The sequence below is a fragment of the Arachis stenosperma genome, chromosome 2 (assembly GCF_014773155.1).
Source record: "Arachis stenosperma cultivar V10309 chromosome 2, arast.V10309.gnm1.PFL2, whole genome shotgun sequence".
In the NCBI taxonomy this organism is placed as follows: Eukaryota; Viridiplantae; Streptophyta; class Magnoliopsida; order Fabales; family Fabaceae; genus Arachis; species Arachis stenosperma.
In genome coordinates, this window is record NC_080378.1 from 69,200,548 (window position 1) to 69,209,042 (window position 8,495).

An 8,495-nucleotide genomic window follows, 5' to 3' on the forward strand; every position below is an offset into this window, starting at 1 on the left:
GAGACTCTTCTTGGCGTTTAACTCCCGTTTTGGTGCCAGTTTGGGCGTTTAACTCCCATTCTTGTGCCAGTTTGGGCGTTTAACGCTGGGAATTCTGAGGGTGACTTTGAACGCCGGTTTGGGCCATCAAATCTTGGGCAAAGTATGGACTATTATATATTGCTGGAAAGCCCAGGATGTCTACTTTCCAACGCCGTTGAGAGCGCGCCAATTGGGCTTCTGTAGCTCCAGAAAATCCACTTCGAGTGCAGGGAGGTCAGAATCCAACAGCATCTGCAGTCCTTTTGAGTCTCTGGATCAGATTTTTGCTCAGATCCCTCAATTTCAGCCAGAAAATACCTGAAATCACAGAAAAACACACAAACTCATAGTAAAGTCCAGAAAAGTGAATTTTAACTAAAAACTAATAAAAATATAATAAAAACTCAACTAAAACTACCAAAAACATACTAAAAACAATGCCAAAAAGCGTACAAATTATCCGCTCATCACAACACCAAACTTAAATTGTTGCTTGTCCCCAAGCAACTGAAAATCAAATAAGATAAAAAGAAGAGAATATACTATAGACTCCAAATTATCAATGAAACTAAGCTCCAAATTAGATGAGCGGGACTAGTAGCTTTTTGCCTCCGAACAGTTTTGGCATCTCACTTTATCCTTTGAAATTCAGAATGATTGGCTTCTTTAGGAACTCAGAATCCAGATAGTGTTATTGATTCTCCTAGTTAAGTATGATGATTCTTGAACACAGCTACTTATTGAGTCTTGGCCGTGGCCCAAAGCACTCTGTCTTCCAGTATTACCACCGGATACATACATGCCACAGACACATAATTGGGTGAACCTTTTCAGATTGTGACTCAGCTTTGCTAAAGTCCCCAATTAGAGGTGTCCAGGGTTCTTTAGCACACTCTTATTGCCTTGGATCACAACTTTATTTCTTTCTTTTTCTTTCTTTTTCTCTTTCTCCCCTTTTTTTTTCGTTTTTTTCTTCTTTTTCTCTTTTTTTTTTCACTGCTTTTTCTTGCTTCAAGAATCATTTTTATGATTTTTCAGATCCTCAGTAACATGTCTCCTTTTTCATCATTCTTTCAAGAGCCAACAATTTTAACATTCATGAACCCCAAATTCAAAAGACATATGCACTGTTTAAGCATACATTCAGAAAACAACAAGTATTGTCACCACATCAAACTAATTAAGCTAGTTTTAAAGATGAATTTGAAATCCTGTACTTCTTGTTCTTTTGTGATAAAAACAGTTTTCATTTAAGAAAGGTGATGGATTCATATTCATAGCTTTAAGGCATAGACACTAAGACACTAATGATCATAAGACACAAACATGGATAAACATAAGCATAAAAATTCGAAAAACAGAAGAATAAAGAACAAGGAAATCAAGGAACGGGTCCACCTTAGTGATGGCGGCTCTTCCTTCCTCTTGAAGGTCCTATGGAGTGCTTGAGCTCCTCAATGTCTCTTCCTTGTCTTTGTTGCTCCTCTCTCATGATTCTTTAATCTTCTCTAATTTCATGGAGGAGGATGGCATGTTCTTGGTGCTCCACCCTTAGTTGTCCCATGTTGGAACTCAACTCTCCTAGGGAGGTGTTTAGTTGCTCCCAAATAGTCTTGTGGAGGAAAGTGCATCCCTTGAGGTATCTCAGGGATCTCATGATGAGAGGGGTCTCTTGTTTGCTCCATCTTTTTCTTAGTGATGGGCTTGAGGTCATGCCTTCTCAGTTGAACCGGCTTTGGATGCCATAAATGGTTATGAAAAAAACAAAAAGCAATGCTTTTACCACACCAAACTTAGAAGGTTTGCTCGTCCTCGAGCAAAAGAAGAAAGAAGAGAGTAGAAGAAGAAGAAATGGAGGAGAGGGAGATGGCTTTGTGGTTCGGCCAAAAGGGGAAGAAGTGGTGTAGGATGGATGTGAGTGGTGAAGAGAAAGAGATGTTGAGGTGATTGGTGAATGGGTGAAGAAGAAGAGAGAGTGGTGGGTTGTTTGGGGATCCTGTGGGGTCCACAGATCCTAAGGTGTCACGGAAAAGTCATCCCTGCACCAAATAGCATCAAAATCCACGTTTTGAGCTAATTCTGGCGTTAAACGCCGGGCTGGTGCCCATTCCTGGCGTTTAACGCCAGGTTGTTGCCCTCTACTGGCGTTTAACGCCAGTCTGGTGCCCCTTTCTGGCGTTAAACGCCCAGAATGGTGCCAGACTGGGCGTTAAACGCCCAACAGCTAGCATTACTGGCGTTTGAATGCCAGCTTCTTCTCCTCCAGGGTGTGCTGTTTTTCTTCCTGTTTTTCATTCTGTTTTTGCTTTTTTTCATTGTTTTTGTGACTTCTTATGATCATCAACCTACAAAAAAGATAAAATAACAAAAGAAAATAGTTAACTATAAAACATTGGGTTGCCTCCCAACAAGCGCTTCTTTAATGTCATTAGCTTGACAGAGGACTCTCATGGAGCCTCAGAAATACTCAGAACCGTGTTGGAACCTCCCAACACCAAACTTAGAGTTTGAATGTGGGGGTTCAACACCAAACTTAGAGTTTGGTTGTGGCCTCCCAACACCAAACTTAGAGTTTGACTGTGGGGGCTCTGCTTGGCTCTGTTTTGAGAGAAGCTCTTCATGCTTCCTCTCTATGATGATAGAGGGATATCCTTGGGCCTTAAACACCAAGGATTCTCCATTCACTTGAATGATCAACTCTCCTCTATCAACATCAATCACAGCCTTTGCTGTGGCTAGGAAGGGTCTGCCAAGGATGATGGATTCATCCTTGCACTTCCCAGTCTCTAGGACTATGAAATCAGTAGGGATGTAATGGTCTTCAATCTTCACCAAAACATTCTCTACAAGTCCATGAGCTTGTTTTCTTGAGTTGTCTGCCATCTCTAATGAGATTCTTGCAGCTTGCACCTCAAAGATCCCTAATTTCTCCATTATAGAGAGGGGCATGAGGTTTACACTTGACCCTAAGTCACACAAGGCCTTCTTGAAGGTCATGGTGCCTATGGTACAAGGTATAGAAAACTTCCCAGGATCCTGCCTCTTTTGAGGCAGTTTCTGCCTAGACAAGTCATCCAGTTCTTTGGTGAGCAAGGGAGGTTCATCCTCCCAAGTCTCATTTCCAAATAACTTGTCATTTAGCTTCATGATTGCTCCAAGGTAATTAGCAACTTGCTCTTCAGTGACATACTCATCCTCTTCAGAGGAAGAATACTCATCAGAGCTCATGAATGGCAGAAGTAAGTCCAATGGAATCTCTATGGTCTCATTTTGAGCCTCAGATTCCCATTGTTCCTCATTGAGGAACTCAGAGGAGATTGGTACACGCCCACTGAGGTCTTCCTCAGTGGCGTCCTCCTCCTCTCTTTCCTCTCCATATTCGGCCATGTCTATGGCTTTGCACTCTCCTTTTGGATTTTCTTCTGTATTACTTGGGAGAGTGCTAGGAGGGACTTCAGTAACTTTCTTGCTCAGCTGACCCACTTGTCCTTCCAAATTTCTGATGGAGGACCTTGTTTCATTCATGAAACTTTGAGTGGTCTTTATTAGATCAGAGACCATTGTTGCTAAGTCAGAAGTATTCTGCTTAGAACTCTCTGTCTGTTGCTGAGAAGATGATGGAAAAGGCTTGCCATTGCTAAACCTGTTTCTTCCACCATTATTGTTATTGAAACCTTGTTGAGGTCTCTCTTGATTCTTCCATGAGAAATTGGGGTGATTTCTCCATGAAGAATTATAGGTGTTTCCATAGGGTTCTCCTAGGTAATTCACCTTTTCCATTGAAGGGTTCTCAGGATCATAAGCTTCTTCTTCAGATGAAGCATCCTTAGTACTGCTTGGTGCATTTTGCATTCCAGACAGACTTTGAGAAATCATATTGACTTGTTGGGTCAATATTTTGTTCTGAGCCAGAATGGCATTCAGAGCATCAATCTCAAGAACTCCTTTCTTCTGACTTGTCCCATTGTTCACAGGATTCCTTTCAGAAGTGTACACGAATTGGTTATTTGCAACCATTTCAATGAGCTCTTGAGCCTCTGTAGGCGTCTTCTTCAGATGAAGAGATCCTCCAGCAGAGCTATCCAAAGACATCTTGGATAGTTCAGAGAGACCATCATAGAAAATACCTATGATGCTCCATTCAGAAAGCATGTCAGAGGGGCATTTTCTGATTAATTGTTTGTATCTTTCCCAAGCTTCATAGAGGGATTCTCCATCCTTCTGTCTGAAGGTTTGGACTTCCACTCTAAGCTTACTCCATTTTTGAGGTGGAAAGAACTTTGCCAAGAAGGCATTGACTAGCTTTTCCCAAGAGTCCAGGCTATCTTTAGGTTGTGAGTCCAACCATATTCTAGCTCTGTCTCTTACAGCAAAAGGGAATAGCATCAGTCTATAGACCTCAGGGTCAACCCCATTAGTCTTGACTGTGTCACAGATTTGCAAGAACTCAGCTAAAAACTGATGAGGATCTTCCATTGGAAGTCCATGAAACTTGCAATTCTGTTGCATTAGAGAAACTAATTGAGGCTTAAGCTCAAAGTTGTTTGCTCTAATGGCAGGGATAGAGATGCTTCTCCCATAGAAGTTGGGAGTAGGTGCAGTAAAGTCACCCAGCACCTTCCTTGCATTGTTGGCTTTGTTGTTGTTTTCGGCTGCCATGTGTTCTTCTTCTTTGAAGAATTCGGTCAGGTCCTCTAAAGAGAGTTGTGTTTTGGCTCCTCTTAGCTTTCTCTTCAAGGTCCTTTCAGGTTCAGGGTCAGCTTCAACAAGAATGCCTTTGTCTTTGTTCCTGCTCATATGAAAGAGAAGAGAACAAGAAAATATGGAATCCTCTATGTCACAGTATAGAGATTCCTTGAGGTGTCAGAGGAAAAGAAAGGTAGAAAACAGAAGTAGAAAATTCGAACTTGTCCAAGAAGATGGAGTTCGAATTTTGCATTAAGGGATAGTGTTAGTCCATAAATAGAAGGATGTGGGAAGGAGGGAAGAGAATTTTCGAAAATTAAATTAAAAAGTTTGAAAACATTTTGAAAAACTGTTTGATAATTTTCGAAAATTCAAAGTGGAAAAGAAATCAAGTGATTTTTGAAAAAGATTTTGAAATTAGAAATTAAAAAGATTTGATTGAAAACTATTTTGAAAAAGATGTGGTTAAGAAGATATGATTGGTTTTAAAAAGATGTAATTGAAAAGATATGATTTGAAAACAATTTTAAAAGATATGATTTGAAAACAATTTGAAAAGATATGATTTTAAAAATTAATGACTTGTCTAACAAGAAAAGATATGATTCAAACATAAAACCTTCCTTAACAGAAAAGGCAAAAAATGTTCAATCAAATCATTAATTGTTAGTAAGTATCTTTGAAAAAGGAAAGAAATTGATTTTGAAAACATTTGATTGAAAAGATATGATTTGAAAAAGATTTGATTTTGAAAAACTTTGAAAACTTGAAAAAAAAATTGATTTGAAAACAAAATCTTCCCCCTTTGCCATCCTGGCGTTAAACGCCCATAATGGTGCACATTCTGGCGTTTAACGCCCAAACTACTACCCTTTTGGGCGTTAAACGCCCAACCAGGCACCCTGGCTGGCGTTTAAACGCCAGTCTGTCCTTCTTCACTGGGTGTTTTGAACGCCCAGCTTTTTCTGTGTAATTCCTCTGCAGTATGTTCTGAATCTTCAATTCTCTGTATTATTGACTTGAAAAGACACAAATTAAAAATATTTTTGGATTTTTAATAATCAAAATGCAAAAGGAATCAATTAACAATGCATGCAAGACACCAAACTTAGCAGTTTGTATACTACTGACACTAATGAGAATGCATATGAGACACATAAACACTCAAGTCAAGAGAATTCAAATATCAAAACAAGGAAATCATCAAGAACAACTTGAAGATTAATGAAGACACATGCATGAATGCAATAAGAACGGAAACATGCAATTGATACTAAACTTAAGATGAGACTCTAGACTCAAACAAGACATATTTTTGGATTTTATGATTTTGTAATTTTTTTGTGCTTTTTTTTGAAAATTAAGTGAAAAGGAAAATAAAGGTATCAAAATTCTTAATGAAAATTCCAGGAATCATGCAATGTTAGTCTAAAGCTTTAGTCTAAAGGAATTAGACATGGCCGGCTAAGCTTCAGCAGGACATTGCATTCAAGAGCTAAATTGATAAGAATCAATCAGCCTTGGTGATGATAAGAACATCACCTTGAAACACTAGAATTCATTCTTAAGAACTCTGAAGAAAAAATACCTAATCTAAGCAACAAGATGAACCGTCAGTTGTCCATACACAGAACAATCCCCGGCAACGGCGCCAAAAACTTGGTGCATGAAATTGTGATCACTACAACTTCACACAACTAACCAGCAAGTGCACTGGGTCGTCCAAGTAATACCTTACGTGAGTAAGGGTCGATCCCACGGAGATTGGTGGTATGAAGCAAGCTATGGTCATCTTGTAAATCTCAGTCAGGCAGACTCAAATGGGTATAGTGATAAAAGAATAAAGCATAAAGATAAAGATAGAGATACTTATGTATATCATTGGTGTAAGAGCTTCAGACAAGCGTATGAAGATGCCTTCCCTTCCGTCTCTCTGCTTTCCTACTGCCTTCATCCAATCCTTCTTACTCCTTTCCATGGCAAGCTCGTATAGGGTCTCACTGTTGTCAGCAGCTACCTCCCATCCTCGCAGTGAAAGCTAATGCACACACTCTGTCACAGTGCTGCCAATCACCGGTGTGGTTCCCTCCCCTACCGGAATAGAATAACTCTTTTGCGTCTGTCACTAACGCCCAGTAGGTTACAGGTTTGAAGCACGTCACAGTCATTCAATCATTGAATCCTACTCAGAATACCACAGACAAGGTTAGACCTTCCGGATTCTCTTGAATGCTGCCATCAGTTCTTGCCTATACCACGAAGACTCTGATCTCACGGAATGGTTGGCTCGTTTGTCAGGCGAGCACTCGGTTGTCAGGCGATCAACCATGCATCGTGCAATCAGGAATCCAAGAGATATTCACTAGAGCCTTGGTTGCTTGTAGAACAAGAGTGGTTGTCAGTCACCTTGTTCATAGGTGAGAATGATGATGAGTGTCACGGATCATCACATTCATCAAGTTGAAGAACAAGTGATATCTTAGAACAAGAACAAGCGGAATTGAATGGAAGAACAATAATAATTGCATTAATACTCGAGGTACAGCAGAGCTCCACACCTTAATCTATGGTGTGTAGAAACTCCACCGTTGAAAATACATAAGTGATAGTGTGATCATTGGTTTCGGCCCCAGAGAGGGAACCAGAAGAACCAAGATCTGATCTAAGAACTAGATGTCCAAAGATGATAAATACAATAGTAAAAGGTCCTATATATAGAGAACTAGTAGCCTAGGGTGTACAGAGGTGAGTAAATGACATAAAAATCCACTTCCGGGCCCACTTGGTGTGTGCTTGGGCTGAGCAATGAAGTAATTTTCGTGTAGAGACTCTTCTTGGCGTTTAACTCCCGTTTTGGTGCCAGTTTGGGCGTTTAACTCCCATTCTTGTGCCAGTTTGGGCGTTTAACGCTGGGAATTCTGAGGGTGACTTTGAATGCCGGTTTGGGCCATCAAATCTTGGGCAAAGTATGGACTATCATATATTGCTGGAAAGCCCAGGATGTCTACTTTCCAACGCCGTTGAGAGCGCGCCAATTGGGCTTCTGTAGCTCCAGAAAATCCACTTCGAGTGCAGGGAGGTCAGAATCCAACAGCATCTGCAGTCCTTTTGAGTCTCTGGATCAGATTTTTGCTCAGATCCCTCAATTTCAGCCAGAAAATACCTGAAATCACAGAAAAACACACAAACTCATAGTAAAGTCCAGAAAAGTGAATTTTAACTAAAAACTAATAAAAATATAATAAAAACTCAACTAAAACTACCAAAAACATACTAAAAACAATGCCAAAAAGCGTACAAATTATCCGCTCATCAATTACCTATCTTGCTTATTAGTTTAGTTGCATTTTGGTATTTACTAGGTAATTTTGGTAGAATAATATGTTTTGAGGTTTTAAAATGTTTTGGGGCTTGAAAAACTGTTTTGGATGTCATGTTGGGTGGCTTAGAGGCATTAAAATTATTGTAGAAACAGAGCTTTATGCGCGCGCACACCTTTGTACGTACGTACATATCCCCCATTTTTCGTCACCTGTGAGTATTGATAGATTAGGATTTGCACCGGTTCAAAAATTAGATAAAATAGTTCCGTTGTGAGTATAGTCCAAACCGGCAATTCAATCCCAATCATCAAAGTTTAGATTTTCAATAAAAATAATAAATCGAGAATAATGAAACCTCGGGTCGTTCTTCCTAGGACGCAATCGAAGTGTTACGCTTTCGGTTGGGAGGAAAAGTAGGGTTTTGCAATCAAAGAACAAAAAATTAAAAGAACTAAGAGATAAAAG

The 8,495-nt window shown here is 39.8% G+C and overlaps 1 non-coding gene across 1 annotated transcript; it reads left to right on the top strand.

Annotated features, from left to right (window-relative positions):
- Positions 1–4,167: 4,167 nt before the first annotated feature.
- Positions 4,168–4,275, top strand: LOC130964972 (small nucleolar RNA R71). The gene has a single exon (XR_009081034.1). It is a non-coding gene; the product is annotated as a small nucleolar RNA R71 (small nucleolar RNA).
- Positions 4,276–8,495: the final 4,220 nt, after the last annotated feature.